A 14,609-nucleotide genomic window follows, 5' to 3' on the forward strand; every position below is an offset into this window, starting at 1 on the left:
ATCACATGTGAACACTAGCCCGAGAAAGAACAAAAAATAGAGACACCACTGCGTAGGGAGGACAGTGCGCTTGGGATCATGCATTTTGAAGATGCAAGTAAATTGTTCAAATATAAACGAGGATCAATAATGGAGAACCGAAATCACAAAATCGTCTACAACATGGAAGTACAAACATTAAAAAAACTCATTCAAAAATGATAATAGCAGGTAAGAAGGAAAATCGTAAATATCACCATCCCTGCAATTCACAAAGTGAAGTTCATCGAGGAAAAAAGCTAAGCAAGTACGTGTCATCTAGCAGACAACTGAAATGGAGAAAGTGATTGTAATATCAATAATTATAGAAACACTAAGAACCATTCCGAAAAAACTGAACACTTTGGATGAGCATATTGAAAAGTGATTAACAAACTGCCACTAGCATATTAAGCGATGCTCTTTGTGTAAACAAATGGAGCTTAGGCGTTTGGACAATGTTTAAACATTGTTAATTCACATGTCCGCAGTAGCGGCCGAATAGCGTAATAGTTAGAAGCGCCGATTGACGTCAAGGAGGTCGAATTTCAATCCTCGTTTGAGGTGGTTGCTTGTTTAACCGCGCTGATGAGATGTGATACAGCGAAACAGTATTGTATGTAGATGACTATACATATGTAAGATTAGTTGTTGGCATTTTTAATTAACAACATCGAAACGCTGTTATTTTTTTCCGCAACCATAGCGGTTTTTTTTAAAGCTATAGGCTCTTTTTTTATTCATATATATATATATATATATATATATATCCTATAATTTGAACACCCGCTTCGTTCAAATTAGAGAATGCCGTTCAAGTTTCGTGATAAAAAAATGTGCTGCAGTTAACTTTAATTTTCTAAGAATTAAGAAACAGTAAATGAAATTCATTGCTATATGATACTTCAAGTACATATCAAGTTGAGTTTACGAAATATTGCAAGTAAGAATTGTTAAATATTATTACCAGGAATAAAAACATTGAAAATAAATTAAATCTACTCTTACTTGTTAGGTATTTATTACCTAAGTTATCAGAAATCATACATTTATGTAAATACAGTTTTTTTTATTTATTCATTGAATGAGTCTCATTGCAGTTTCTATTTTCATCGATTGAGCTCTCTGGCGCTGCCATTGTATTCCGTAAGCCATCACGAAAATCTACAATTTCTTGATTCTGTAGCTTCTTTATGATTATATCTCTTCGGAGTGACATTGCTTGCAAAACATGGTTGTCACTAAAGTAAGGACTTTTTTCTAGAAATTTTATAATCGTCTCCATAGACTTTTCTGCATCATCCTATGATATTGTTTCATCAGAGTGTTCTTGGTTATTTACATTAGGGTCAAGAGAATGGGAGCTGTCGCTATTTTCATCACCATTACTGCCTTCAGAATATTGATCAGTAGTTTCCTCATCTTGTTGCACCCACATTTCAACATCAGTGATTTAAGAACAGCGTGGTTGGTCGGTAACCGTTTGCTTTCAAGAATTATAATATCTCAATATAACGCTATTTTCAACCCCAGCATCTCATTTTTCTATAATTTGACGTTTTTTGAGTAAAGTCAGTGTCACTTGTTTTCTTTTAGAGTTGCAAGCCATAAGAGAGAGAGAGAGAGAGAGAGAGAGAGAGAGAGGGTGAGAGAAAGAAAGGGAGAGAGATAATAAATAACAAAAAATTATATTGCAAAATTCATGATGTTGACCATCTTATAATTTATTCCTTTAATTCAGTTGACTTTTACAATTCTTGACGGAATAAATTATAAGATGGTCAACATCATGAATTTAGAATATAGTTTTTTGTCATTTATTCTCTATATTGCTCTGTAGTTACATTGAGCTTCTTAAATAAGGGTTTGTATATATTATAAGAAAATATATTTCTACTGATATATATATATATATATATATATATATATATATATATATATATATATATATATATATATATACACTAGCGGCCAAAAATCTGGGACGGTAATTTTTTTTCAATTTCTCCAAAACATTCGGGAAGGGGGGATTACATCCAAACTTACACACATTTAACATATCTCTTCTGTTGATACACTGCATTAATTACGCTTCATTATAAAGGATAGAAAAAAAAGTTATGAGCATTTTTTTTAAATTAAAGTCGCCAAAACCGTGGGACAAAGTAAAGAAAATAATTTATTGTGGACTGTGTAGTCAGTTTTTCTACGTTTACGAAAAGTACGAAAATGTCGAATAAGTCGATGACGTCACTTTGTAGTCATTGCAACCGGTTCCACCATCCTTATGACACTTAAAATTGATGCTTCCGTCAAAAAATCAGTTTTTAAACTTCATTGGAAAAACCATTGAATACAGAAAATCGCTGATGACTTGAAGCTGTCGATAAGTATCGTTGGGAGAGTTATAAAGAATTTCAAGAATACTGGGAAAATTCTATCACCAATGAAAAATGGTAGACCTCGAATAACTTCTCCTAGACAAGATCGATTGATTAAGAAGATAGCACTGAACGATAGGTTTCAGACAGCTGCCAGCATTTCTTGTAAACTACATGCCTATCATGACATCAAAGCGTCTCGTAAAACAGTATCAAAACGCCTAAATGAAATTGGTCTGTTTGCGAGATCACCAGCTTAGAAACCGTTGATAAACAAGAAGAACAAGAAACTCAGATGAAGCTTTACTCAAGAGCATGTGTTGTGGACAGATGATCAGTGATGAAATGTATTTTTTTTCTGATGAAAGTAAGTTTAATGTATATGGATCTGACGGGAAGAAATTTATAAGGAAGTTTGCTGGCGAAAGATTTAATAAAAAATGCACAAAGAAAACGGTTAAGTTCGTGGGGGTAGCGTAATGGTGTTTGGAATGATTTCTTGAGAAGGAACGACTGATCTGGTCCGTGTAAACACCAGAGTTAATGGAACAATATACAAGAACTTGTTGAGAGATCATGTCATCCCAATACTTTGAAATTCTGAGTGTGAAAAACCTATTTTCATGCAGGATAACGCCCCCCCCCCGTCATGCCACAAGGCTAAGCATGAAACGAGCAAAATGTGGGTGTTTTTGGATTGGCCGCCTCAAAGTCCGGACTAAACCCCATTGAAAACCTACCGTCTGGGGAGCAGTATGAGTGCAAGAAACTCTATCAATACTGAAGATCTGTGGCTAAAACTTAAAGAAGAATGACCGAAAGTTTCACATAATGAATGTTGATATCTCAATCAATCTTGCAGTAGAGGGTGTGCTGCAGTTATAGAAAAAAAAGCTATCAAATGTATGTCCATCAATTTTGGTATTTTGATGTATCAATGTTATTATTTTTAAAATTTATTTTCTTTGTCCCACGGTTTTGCCCACTTTAATGTGAAAAAAAAAAATTTTTGAAATGCTTATAACTTTTTTCTATCCTTAGAAGTGTAATTAATGCAGTGTATCAACAGAAGAGATATGTTAAATGTGTGTAAGTTTGGTCGTAATCCTCCTGAATGTTCTGGAGAAATTGAAAAATAACTAAACTGTCCCAGATTTTTGGCCGCTAGTATATATATATATATATATATATATATATATATATATATATATATATATATATATGAGTCGGCTGTTATTTTTTACTAGCCTGGATGGCCGGCGTTGCCCGGGTGTTTGGAGGTGTGTCTTGAGCAAAAATAAATAAATAATAACAATAATAAGTGGTAGTAGGTAGGCAAGCTCGAAGTCGCAGCGCGAAGGAGGAAAAGAACGTGAAAAAAACGTGATGCCTTTGCTGTCGCGCCCATCGCCAAACCGGAAGCGATGTAGGTTAAATCTAGGTTAGACAATCGAAAATAACGGCTAAAAAAACAACCCCCCCTCTGTAGAAAAGTGCCCAGTTGAGGGTGAAGGAATTAATGTTTGTGACCAATTTTTTGATATTTGTCATCCGAAGGGTCAAACTGAAAATGATACCGATCTCGTGAAAAACCGTAGCTTTTATCGAAAGTTTCAGGCATACATACATACATATATACATACAGTTAAACAGACAGGTGACATTTATATTATAGATGTGACGTATTTATTTATTTAGTTTTATAATTAAATATTATTACGTGCATAATATATATATATATATATATATATATATATATATATATATATATATATATACATCGTTAGAAATAATTATATTACTTACAGATACTAGTGTTTCATCCTTTTGAGAATCATCAATGCAGAGACTTAAGATTACAGCCGGTGGGGAGATTCGAACCCGACCACAAAACCATCTCTGATTCCATTAACAAGGATCAAATCACACGGCTAACGTTAACCGCTATAAATACAATTGAAATTAACATTTATATAAATATCTGGACGACTACAATGATCTTATGATTATAACACCATGATCTGCACATGCGAATTAATGGACTAACTTTAATTTCAATTCAGAGTGCTCAACAATCAGAACCGAGTTCTTAAAGTGGCTAACATAATTTTATATATATATATATATATATATATATATATATATATATATATATATATATATATATATGTATATGTATATATATATATGTATATATATATATGTATATATATATATATATATATAAATGTAATTCTTGGTTTGTTACAAGTGAATAAAACCATATTTCTACATTACCAATTTATTTGAAATTTTCAGACAACCCATCCTTAGAGTCGAGGGATGTTTTTATGTTATTAAAATAAATTTACCTCGCAAATTATTAAAATATTAAATAAAATAAATATACTTTTGTAACTGTTAGTGCGAACCTGCTTTGTTGATAAAACTGAACTTCCGGTTCGATTCATTTCACAGCCACGAATTGACGAAATGAAGTAGATTTCATTTTCTGTTTACTCGATAAGTAAAAAAAAACAAACAAAAAAAACATAATTCATTTGTTTATCTTCCAAATTTTTTAATTTACACATTTTTTCTTTATTATATAAGGCAAAAAAAAAGTTTGTCGCTTGCTTTTTGAGTTTTTTTTTTGTTTTTGTTTTTCGATATAAGATTGGTTGGTAAAAGTACAGTTTTTTTTACGGATTGGTAACTTGCTTAAATAATATTTGGTGCTAATGCAAAGAGTGGTCCGCGCTATTTTTTTAATCGTATTTCCAGGTTTAATTAAAGTTTTTTATTCAATTGTAAGGTTAAAATACACCCTCCCCTCCCCATGTTAAGAATGGCTTTTTAAATATTAACGTTATTATTACAACACGGATCACTCTCTGCATGAGTACTGTACTTTCACCTAACAATTTAATAAACAAAACATGGTACTTATGCAGAGAAAGTACCATAATAATATAATAATAACGTTATTTAGAAAGCCATTCTAAACATGGGCGTTTTGTTACTATTCTATACTTTCACCTAACAATTTAATAAACAAAACATGGTACTTATGCAGAGAAGGTACCGTGCTGAAATAACACTATTAAGAAATCCATTCTTAACATAGGAAAGGGAGAGTGTTCTGTAACTATTTTATATTTTCACCTAAAATTTAATAAACAAAAGATAGTACTTATGCAGAGAAGGTACCGTGCTGAAATAATACCGTTATTTAGAAAGCTATTCTTAACATGGGGAGGGAGTTTTGCATCTATTCTATACTTTCACCTAACAATTTAATAAACAAAAATAGATAGTACGTATGCATAGAAAATACCGTGCTGAAATAATGTTATTTAGAAAGATATTCTTAACATGGGGATGGTATTTTGTAACTATTCTGTCCTTTCACCTAACAATTTAAAAACAAAACATGGTACTTATGCAGAGAAGCTACCCCGCTGAAATAATGACGTTATTATTTAGAAAGCCATTCTTAACATGGGGATAGGGGTGTTTTGTAAGTATTCTGGACTTTCACCTAACAATTTAATAAACAAAAGTTAAACTTAAGCAGACAAGGAACAGTACTGAATCATTAACATTATTTAGAAAGCCATTCTTAACGTGGGGAGGGAGGATGTTTTCTAACTATTCTGTACTTTCGGTGCTGATGCAGAGAGTGAGCTGCACTATTTTTTAAATCGCATTTCCACATTTAATTAAAGTTTTATGATATGTTTTTTATTCAATTGTAAGGTTAAAGTACAGAATAAGTACAAAACCCCCTCCCCATGTTAAGAATGGCTTTTTAAATAATAACGTTATTATTTCAGCAAGGATCACTCTCTGCATGAATACCGATTAACGTTTTGTTCTTTGCTTTTTTTACCGTATTTTTTTTGTTTTTTTTTCAAGAAAACCTTTTTTAACAAAGATTGAAAGTACACGTTTTTTCTTCTTCTTTTTACAGAAGTTTTTATATAAGAAAATATGAATGCTTATAAAGAAATTAGGTACTCGTGCACTTATTGATCTGTGCTGAAATAATAACGTTATTATTTAAAAAGCCATTCTTAACATGGGGAGAAGAGGGTGTTTTGTACCTATTCTGTACTTTAACCTTACAATTGAATGAAAAAAACGGTAAATTTTTAGATTAGGTCCACCTCCACAATTTTCTTTTAAATGACGACTTTTGTAGGTTTTTGACTATGCTGAATACGGAAATCGCATTGAAATTTTGCAGAAATAAGTAGTTATCGAGATATTAAGAATTTGTATAATGCATTGTAATCTCTGGCAGCCGTCTTTTTTACACGCTTGCGCGCGTCATAAATAAATCTACGCGCGTAACAAAGATGGCCGTCAAAGAATACAATGTATAAAACAACTATCTATATCTCGATAACGACTTATTTCTGCAAAATGTCAATGCGATTTCTGTATTCAGCATAGTCGGAAACCTATAAGTGTCGTCATTTAAAAGAAAATTGTGGAAGTGGACCTAATCTAAAAAAAATACCAAAAAAAACATAAAACTTTAATTAAGCTTGGAAATACGATTTTAAAAAATAGCGCGATCAGTAAGTGCATTAGCACCCATTAATCGACTCATGTGACCTTATTAACAAATATTATCAAAGGCAAGATATGTTACTTTATTACCGAAATGGATAATTTTTTTTTGTTTTTTAATGCAAAATTTTTATTCGGCTCAAAAAACACAGCGTTTACTGTTATATTTGAAAATTACAAATGGCGGCAGACTGTGTTAACACATTAGGTTTGGGAAAATGAGTTAAAACTATAAAAAAAAAACTATACAAAATACTGTTAAAAAACACTGAACACATGTCTGCCTATGTCACAGTAACATATATTGAGTGAGTTCCTGACAGTATTTTGTATGGTTTTTTAGTTTTAACTCATTTTCCCAAAGGTAATGTGTTCAACAGTCTGCCGCCATTTGTATTTTTCAAATATACAGATAAACACTACATTTTTTCAAATCGATTAAACATTTTACACTAAATAAAAACACTAAAATCTTATCCAGTTAGGTAGAAAAGTAACTTATCTTGCCTTTGATAACATTTATTTGTTATATTTATTTTTCAACAACTTTTTCGTTTCTGTGTTTAGTAATACAAACCCGTTTTATTTACTATAACGTTTAGTCGGCTCGAAGAACAGTGTTTATCAGTGTATTTGAAAAATACAAACGGTGATGGATACTGTTGATGATAAGTTTGAGAAAATGATTTAAAACTAAAAAACTATACAAAATACTATCAGAAACCCACCGAATATGTCAGCCTATGTCACAATAACATATAATCAGTAAGTGTCTGACATTGTTTTGTATAGTTTTGACTGATTCTCCCAAACTTAACGTATTCAACATAGTCCGCGACCATTCGTCTTTTTCAAATACATAGATAAACACTGCGTTTTTCAGACGATGAAACATTTTACATTAAATAAAAACACTAAAAAATTATCCAGTTAGATAGAAACGTAATTTACCTTACCTTTGCTTTTATTTATTCGTTTTTGAACAACTTTTTTGAATCTGTGTATAGTAACACCCCCCTTACCGAAATATTAATTAAAAACTCACATTTTTTAATACAATAAAAAAGAAAACTATTTAGCGTTTCAATGGTTTAGCAACTTTCGGCTTAATCCACTGAATGTTGGTCGAGCCCAAGCCATGATTGATGGTAACTACCGAGGATCTGGATCCAATTCTGCAAGAGTACCATATTTTTTTTATTTTCGCCTTTTTTTTTTTTACTTTTTGGAGTGGATTGCTGTACTAAGAATATAAGAAACATGCATTTTCTCTTTTTATTAGAATTTTCCATTACACCACATTGAGCCACTGCAACACGTGGCAGGGTACAGCTAGTACATATATATATATATATATATATATATATATATATATATATATATATATACTAGCAGGTCGCCCGGCGTTGTCCGGTCTTAAACTATGCATACATATTATATTTTAATTCATACAGAAACTGAAACATGTGCATGCGAGTATTATTTTTTCTAAGTAAGCAAAATACTCAAGTTGAAATCGAAACCCAAACCTAAAGACAGTGAGTCGAGTACGATAACCATTTGACCAGCTTGACATAATCTTTAAAACTTGTTTTCAAACCTACTTATTTTTAACATAAGCAGTCTGTCATGTGAACGAATTCACTCATGCACATTCGTGAAACAGTTGACAAACATAAAAATTCGATAATCCCAACGTGCCAATTTTTAATTTTGATTCCTTAGCAGCACCCTTTTCGGGATCAAAACTGATTGAAAATTTTCCACATGTCTGAATACTTTATATACCAAATTTCAAGTCTGTAGATCAAAGGTTCTTTGAATATATAGGTTAAGAATTGTCCTTACACGCGGACATTCTCTCTCTCTCACACACACACACACACACACACACACACACACACACATATATATATTTCATTTAATCACACAAATTAATATATGAAGATATAATTTTATGCGTAAATTTTCAGTATTTACTTCAACAGTGCTCAATATATAGGCAGAGCTAGGTAGTAAGTTATAAAAATATATCGAGATGCCTGACGAATTCTCACGAGAATGAAACGCGGAATATTCTGTGTAACTTAATTGCCATGTATATATTGTTGTGACAACGAGGGTGATCACCCTGCTGCTCTTCTCTGAGTATGACAAAAAATATTGATCCGGGTCAAATATTAAAACAGCTTTAATAAAATATTTATAAGAACACGGACAAATATTTGGTTGACGGAACATTTTGATGTAACTTTTGTCATTAAAAGCTATTCGCATCAATGGAATTGTAAGATCAATTTTCTTTTCTAATATATATGAATACGTGTGTGTGTATTTGGTTTGTTAAATTGTGCATTTATGTGTATCTGTACGTACGTCGTTAGATTTAATATGCATTAATATGCATATGAATAAATTAGTTGCGTTAGAAAAATGTTATAAAAAGGTTGAATTTGCATGTGTGTGACGTGTTTCGTTGTACACATTCGATGTTTTGGCCTCGACAATCAGTCCGACAGAAACTGGGCCGTTTCGATATCCTTTTTTGCTGTCGGACTGATGCAAATGTTCTTGGTAGCCCTAGGAAGTCCACCCTCTTAGGCCTTGCCTCTCGGCTTTTGGGAAAAGTAAGTTTATCGCTTGTTGCACGAGGTGCCCTCATCGAGGAATGACGATGGGGCTACTCAAACTTATATTTACAGGGTAGCAGTGCTCCTCCCCTTCTGGCGCTGATTTATTTTCCCACCTTCTGATCTTGTGTCACATCTCCTCGCGACGAAAGAGAGGTAAATACCGAGTGTTTGACACTCAAGAAATCACGTCGGAATGTAAGAAGTCGTGTGAATGGTGTCAATCCTTTTTTTTTCTTAATAGATTACAAGCTATTTCGGCATGAAAAAATGTAAAGTTGATGTGACCGAGACAAGAGTTGAATATTTTACAGGTAGCGTTGGCATGCTATGGGAGAATTTTAAATGCGCATTCAAAAGTCAGATGAAGTGAAAATTATCATCATGTTACAGAGAATTTTAAATACGCATTTGAAAGTCGAAATTTGTGAAAAATCATCTGTGGAGATTTATGAATAAGAATTCGAGTGTTGGACTTTTGTTAATTGTCGTTGTCGCGAAAAGATTAAATTAAGAATCTCGTAAAATTTTGAGAATTGGCGTCGTAACTGAAAGATTAAGTTTTTTTTGGGTTTTTTTTCGAGGTTTGGGCGTATTTAAAAATTCCATCATCATTTTATGGGGAAGATTCAAGTCGAACTTTTTATGTTTGAAAGTGAACGAAAATGTGAAAGCTAATTGTGTCAGGCGGTATAGAATGATGCCCAGCTGTATTTGACAGTGTAGAGTGATAAATGCAGATCTGGGTGTACGTGAACTGATCTTAAAGGATCATGGGGGCGTATTGTTTGATATGCATTAATTTGGATATAGCTAAATTGGCTGCGTTAAAAATACGTTATCAAAAGACCGAACTTGAGAGAGCGGGGTCGAATGTTTGGCACTGAAGAGAGCACGTCGGAATTTAAGAAGTCGTGCGAATGATGTCAATCATTTTATTATTATTATTATTATTATTATTATTATTATTATTAGATTACACTTTATGTAACTGCGCATGCGTTTTTTACTCAGCATACTATTTAAAATATTTCATAATTGAATTAGTTTTTGGTAATTCAGCTTAATTATTTCTGGTTGAATCGTAAGCCGACCAAATAAGAACGAATCAAACCATTTTTAATGAAAAAATAAGTAAAAATAAATAAAAACAAAAGACTAAATAGAAATTAAATAAAAAGGAAAAACAAAACTGTACAAAACAAACAAAATAATTAAAAACATTTGGAGTAAATTAAAAAACGATAGAAAGAAAAGAAGGAGAAAAGATATGTTTAATGAGTTTAACATGGGACATTTAAAATGGCGGGGGGAAAATGACGACGGTTGGTGGAAATGCAAAATGCTGAAAATGTAAGTATTTACCCATTTCTCAACAAGGGACTTCATTAATTTATTTTCTTCGAAATTGTCATCCTGTAGAACTTGCTTGAATTGAGACGAAACGTCGATATATTCACAAATCCGCATATATATGTATATATATATATATATATATATATATATATATATATATATATATATATATATGATGATTGCTGCATCTTTCCAGATGATCGCCATCGTATTGAGTTCTCCCCATCTCGTCGTCCATGCCATCTAAAATTACTCTGCAGTCCCGCAGCAGATTTGCACATCTTGAAGAGGATGTGACATACAAATTGAGCAATTTCCTCTGGAGGTTAAAGGGTATTCCTATGGACAATCATATATATTCTAGCCGACCTGTCTGATTGTAAAATACGCATAAATACTATATTTTAATTCATGCTGATTTCTTATTTATTGTCATAAAGTCAATTCTCTTTAGAGTATTATCCAATATATAATAATGATTTCAAAAGTAAGAAAAATTGACTTGAGTACCATCCGCTAGAATCGAAACAGGAACGTTTAGCACCCCAGCTTCCATCGTTATTTATAAATGGATGTGAAATGTCAAAAATTAAGCAACTTTGTTAAATTTTGCGTACGTGCAAAATTAACAGCAAGAGTAATGTTTTATACAATCAACTGTTTTGTATTCAGTTTTGATCTCTTATGTTGCGTAAGGAATTTCATATTGGGGAGACGGCGCTGATGAGGGGCAGATGGAAGAGAGAAGTGACATCTTATACATTTTACAGTCTGTGGTTTCTTATAACATGTCTCGTAGGAAAGTTGGGGGAGGGCGATCAGTTCTTATATCACGAGGAGGGGACAACTTATTACTTAGACCCTCCTCCTGCCAGATCTGTCTCCTATCTTTGTCTCTAACTCTGTCTGTCCGTCTGCCCAATCTCACTAAAACTAGAAAACTATATTGCGAATCCATTTTCTGCTATGACGTCATGTATGTCTTCAAAACGTGCCACGCACACGTGGAAACTCACGTGGACTAAACATGCGTGGTCCGCACATGTCCAAACCATTTCTGCAGACAAAGAATTCTTACTAACCTATTTTTCGACCTAACTTATTTTCCAATATGTTTTTAATTTGCCATTGTTCGTTCTTCTCGATGACCTTATTTTAATACAGTTTTCATAAAAAGAATTGAACAATTAAAATTCCTTTTACAACAATATATCTAACTATTTTATGGGAAACTGAACAATGCGAATTCCTTTCTGAATCTATTTCCGAATCTTGCTTACAAGGTTCGAATCTCGGTCTATCTAATGTATTTCTTACTTAAAAGAAAAGGGAATCCTTTTCTTGTAACACTTAGAAGCAAGTTTTTTCCAGCTAAAAGACAAATAGAATATGTGCTACGCTACAGATCCAAATACCCTCTATATCAAATTTCAACCTTGTAGGCACAATATGCAAAGAAGAGTTTGATTGAAACTTTTGCACAAACACCGACAAAGTAACTTATATATATATATATATATATATATATATATATATATATATATATATATATATATATAAGTATATATATGTATATATACATATATATAAGTATATGTATATATATATATAAGTATATATATATATATATATATATATATATAATTTATTTATATATAATCTTGCACCATTTTGGGCAAATTTGTATTTACATAGACTCGAGAATATATATATATATATATATATATATATATATATATATATATATATATATATATATATATGTGTCATCACTATTAAAAACTGATATATCTAAAACATATAACTTTCATGGGTGTAGGAGATTTATAGATGACCTTATATGTATAAAAGATAATGATGAATTCGAAAAAAAATAAGCATCTTATATATCCAAACGAATTAAAATTGAATTGTGAACATAAAAGACAATAGACTACATTTTTGGATTTAGATATAAAAATTGAGGATGGGATTTTTTTTTATAAAATATTTGATAAAAGAAACGCTTTTCCCTTTCAAATAGTACGTATGCCGCATAAAGATAGACCTGCCCTGTTTTTATGTTTTATGGAACCATTATGTCAGAGATTTTGAGAATAGCTCGTGTTACTTTAAAATTAACATATTTTATACCACCAGTTTCTAGCTTAGTAAAAAGGATGATAAAACAAGGTGGGGATAAAAATAAAATATTTAAAAAGTTAAATAAAGCATTTGTTTGTTATCCTGATGCTTTTGAATCGTTTAAGATTAACCAGACTATATTAATAAAGGAAATCCAAAACTATATTAGCAATGTATAAAATGTATTTATAATTACATATAATAAATTATTAAAAAAAATGTATATATGTATAAATATTTTTAACCTTTATATATCTAATTTTAAATAAATAAGAATGTAAATATACAAAATACTAATCATAGTGGGGGTGATAAGTAGTTAAATGGATTAATCCTAATCTTATAAATACAAGACTGATAAATTAAAAAATATATCCATTTTTAATTTGGCAATTGATGAATCACACAGGTAAGTAATTCATTTTTATAGCATAAAAAGGTTAGTAATTGGAATTAAGAATAGGAAATTGGATCGAATGTTTGTAACATGCCTTCTTCCTAAGATTAAGGGAGGTGGTGTTTGATCAACACTGCTGGGGAGCCATGATGTAATATACTGTTTTGTTTGAAATCCCCAAAACAGTGTTTCATGGTGAACAACTGATGATAGTAATAGTAAATTCGAGAGCGAGTTGATGCAGTGATTGCAGGTGATTAAATGACTTACTGACTAGATGGTTTTCTGACGAATGATAAAAAAATTTTTTTTAATTTTTTTGGATAGTTTTAAAGGTTAAAAACTTCAAAAAAGGCTATATATATATATATATATATATATATATATATATGTGTATATATACTCTCACCTCAAGTTATATATATTACTAGCAGTTCATCCCATCTTTGCTCGAGTCTTATGTACCATTCATAACTTTATGTGCATATGTATATATATTAAAAAGTTTGACTCATGTCCAGGTAACCTACATCTCAAATTTCAAGTGTATATATAAAATATGTATATGTATACTAATAGGCCGGCCGGCGTATCCCGGGCATAAATTTCGCTTAAATATGATATTTTAATTCATGCAAATTTCGTATTTATAATGATTGAGTAGATTCTCTATTGATTATTATATTGGACCCAATATATATTGCAATGATTTCAAAAGTTATTAAAAAACAACTTCGGTTCCATTATTTGCCATCAAAATCAAAATATTTAGAACTCCAGCCACTGTCGTTATAGCCGGAGCTATACCCGGATGGATAACAAAAAGCAACAAAATAAAGCGACTTCAAGCTAAAAAAAAAAAAAAATCTGTATCAACACATACTCTGAAATTCGACGATTTACTCCTTCCAAGATCAATTGTTTATTTTTTCAATTCGATTTAAATCTAGTGAAAGTGATGCTTTTGAAACAAAATTCGAAAAGGGTTTCGGTATTCAATTCATGAACGCTACGCCCCAATACCTATTGGTTATGAAATAATGTCGGATTGTAATATCTGGGAGCATTGTATCATTGGCCTTGTATCTGACTAAGATTATCATAACTTCCAATAAATTATGTTTCTCTCTTTAATAAAATCTCATG

This window comes from Euprymna scolopes, chromosome 36, assembly GCF_053919585.1.
Source record: "Euprymna scolopes isolate OS-2025 chromosome 36, ASM5391958v1, whole genome shotgun sequence".
NCBI lineage: Eukaryota > Metazoa > Mollusca > Cephalopoda > Sepiida > Sepiolidae > Euprymna > Euprymna scolopes.